Source organism: Neophocaena asiaeorientalis, unplaced genomic scaffold (genome assembly GCF_003031525.2).
Source record: "Neophocaena asiaeorientalis asiaeorientalis breed wild unplaced genomic scaffold, Neophocaena_asiaeorientalis_V1.1 scaffold145, whole genome shotgun sequence".
NCBI lineage: Eukaryota > Metazoa > Chordata > Mammalia > Artiodactyla > Phocoenidae > Neophocaena > Neophocaena asiaeorientalis.
The window spans coordinates 2,959,564-2,962,829 of record NW_020172629.1 but is presented as its reverse complement, the minus strand read 5'-3'; the positions used below and the strand labels follow the sequence as shown (position 1 = coordinate 2,962,829).

The 3,266-nt window shown below is 45.6% G+C and overlaps 1 pseudogene; it reads right to left on the bottom strand.

The window, feature by feature from the left end:
* Positions 1-1,787: 1,787 nt before the first annotated feature.
* Positions 1,788-3,012, bottom strand: LOC112395788 (actin-related protein 3 pseudogene; annotated as a pseudogene).
* Between the last annotated feature and the right edge of the window lie 254 nt (positions 3,013-3,266).

The window sequence follows — 3,266 nt, the reverse complement described above, 5'->3', positions numbered from 1 at the left end:
GTTCCAGCACATTCCACGGCCCGGAGGCTGGTCTCACTGAAAAGAAAATATACGCTGACTGACAACCTGAGTTTTGTGTGTACAGCTTCTTACAGGGGAAGTCACGCCGTCCCTGGCCTGACAGTTCCCGAGTGGGCATGCAGCGTGGCGTCCGATGCCCACGTGGGCCTGCAGGGGGACGTACACCTCCCGGCACAGGGCCTGGGCCCGGCGCTATTAAGGGTCCCTGAGTACCACCCGCTGGCTCGAGCAGGGCAGACGGAGGCAAAGGAAATGGGTGAGAAGAGTCTGGCCTCTTCACCGGCCGCGGTTCTTCGTGTGCACATCTAGAAATGTGCTAGTTACACAGCCACGTCCTAAAGCGGAAGGATCCTGTTCTCAAATTAAAGTAACTCTTCCACGACTGAGGACCCTCATCAGGCCGGTCAGACACGCTGGATGGAAGGCCACGGGGGCGCCTGGCGCCTCTGAAACAAACCGCCAGCAAGATGCGGGCGGACTCAGCCTGGCATCACGGTGGGCACCCAGAGGGCCCTCTGGCTAGCCGCTCTCCTCCCCTGCTCAGCCAGCTCTGATTGCTTACTTTTTTAAAAAAGAAGTGCTTTAATATTTAAACTAGCTAAAGGTCTTTAAAAGATACATTTGTTGATAGTGGTACATCCACGTAACACAATACCAGGGAATAACCAAAACCTGTCATTTTACATGAAATCTGAAGGGGAGGATTGCAGGACCATGTACATTGTAGATTTTGTTACTTGTGCTAGATACTATTTTATTGATATATAAATATACAATTAAATGTTATATATATATACATATACATACATGTGTATGTACATGCACGTGTGGTAAGTTTCCACTTTTATGCCCCGTACTTTTTTTTTTTTGAAGAAAATAGATTTACTAGTTAACTTATAAAGAGATTAAAGAGCTGAAAACAAGTATTAAAAAGAAATTTGTGCCTTTATTAGAATGGTGTTAGGCTTTCAATATACCAAGTTGGGTAATGAAATTATTCATTTTTTAATAAGAAATGATGCTACAGAACTGCAATACTGGTCAAACAGTCTTGTCTTTACTTTTCCTTTAAAGTGAGAAACAGAATGCGAGTCATCAGAAAGCACTAGCAGCCATCAGTTAATCCAAGATACTAGCTTCTTAGTTCCCAAGGCACTTGCAGAGAAAACCATTGCGGGGCACAGGGTATGGGAGCACTTCCAATAATTGGAGTCCCATGAGTGTGTGTACATGCCAAATCTCATAGGCTACTTTTTGTATTTATCCTTTACTTGGTCACTTTTCTCCCCACAAATACTAGTTTTTCTTTGACTTTTTTTCCTCATAGTATAAAAAGTATGAAATATAAACAAGCTCTTGCACTGCACACTTCAGAGTGTACAATTCAAGCATTACAGAGCTATCGGCATACCGATAAATCCCATCAGATCTTGGCTAATTCAATAACATACAAAATACCAGGGCACAGAAAGAACTAAAACCCACTTCTTTTTGATACACATAAGATTCAAATATTCAATCTAAAGAAAAACACTTAATCATTTTGGCTCTCCTCTACATTCGCATGTCGATATGCTTATTAAAATATTCCTGTCTAATTATGTTCCGTCTTATTATTTCAAGTTAGGTTTACAACCTCAAAACCAGCCATCCAGACAAAACAGGGAATCAGAAAGATGATTTCGTCCCCACCTCCCTAACCCCAATAACTATGAAGCCAATTCCACGACATGACTCCAAACACTGGATTGGGATGACAAATGCTAGGTCTAATTTCTTCCTAATCCTTTTTGGTGTGGCATACTTGGTAGAACTCAGGTGTGGAAGCCAGCATGGATCCTCCAAACCAAACTGCATATCGCTGCATGTGGTGTGTAATGACTTGTACGTCAATAGGTTTTGGCTTCAATCTACCACCACTCAATTCCTCGCTTAATTTAAGCCTGGCATCTACAGTTCTTTTCAAATCTCTTTGCAAGCGACGTCCGAAGTCCCTGAACACCGCTGAACCTCCAGAGAGGACAATATTCTTGTAGAGAGGACGTCTGACATCAATAGGATAATTCTGAATTACTTCATCTACAGCTTCTGAGATAGGCTGAGTAAAGTCTGGATTAGCAAACTCTGGATTAGCAAACTCTGGATGAAAAGAAATTTCAGGTCCCAAGAATCTCTCATATCCAACATCAATGGAAAACTCTCTCTTGGAGATAGCATTGATTCCAGTACACTGTTTAATCCACTTTGATCCATCTGTATCATACTTAAATTCTCTTACTAAATCTGGGCAGACACAACTATAGCGCTTCTTTACTGCCTTAGCAGTTTCCAAGGATTGCTCTGAAGGAATTCCTACTTCTCGATCTCTCAGCAATGGCTGAATAAAATAGGCTAGATCTCATCCTGCGATTGGAATGTGCTTAATATAGCTGCCAATCACATACCCTTCAGCCACAGGGATGACATGAGTGACACCGTCTCCACTGTCTATTACCATACCGGTCAACGTCCGTTCTCCTACTTGTCTGGAGGTCCCGGATGCAGCTATGGCAAGAACAGCCTATACAGCAATGTACTAGCCTGGAACACCGAAGGACTCAAACGTTATTTCACAGTATCCTCCCTGTTTTCTGGAGCACTCAGTGGAGGTTCAGTCAAAAGAAGATAATGGCCTTCAGGCTCCGCCCTTAAATATTTCAAGATCACTTGCTCCGTAAACCTTTCCATCAAGTCCCAATCTTCAACGATACCATGGAGGATTGGCCGCTTTGTTGCATATGTAGGTTGTTGTATTTCCTCATCACCAATGAAGAAGTCTAGGTCATCAACACCTTTCATCACCCTCCTCTGAGCTCGATCACCCACTTCTGCTGACTCCTTAATAGCGATACAGGAAGGGATGATAACCTGTGGTTCCCTATTTCCGGCATATCCTAGTTTTGTACACCCTGTGCCACGGTCCACCCCACGGGCCGCCAGCCGTCCGGCCATCTTCCTCCTTGCCTGTGGCTGCCACCATCTGCTCCGTGCCAGTTGGGGCCAGGGATGGGCAGCGAGAGGTAGAGGCTACCTGACCAGCCTCGGCCGGGCTGCCCTCTCCGTCGGAGCGGGGGAGCCGGGAAGACAAAGCAGTAGTGAGAGAGCAGCAGCCTCCGTCAGCGGCTACCACGTCCTCAAGCCTGGCAGGCAGTCCCCGTGCTGCCCCCCGCGGCCTCCTCCCCCCTCTCTCCCCCCTCCTCACTCCT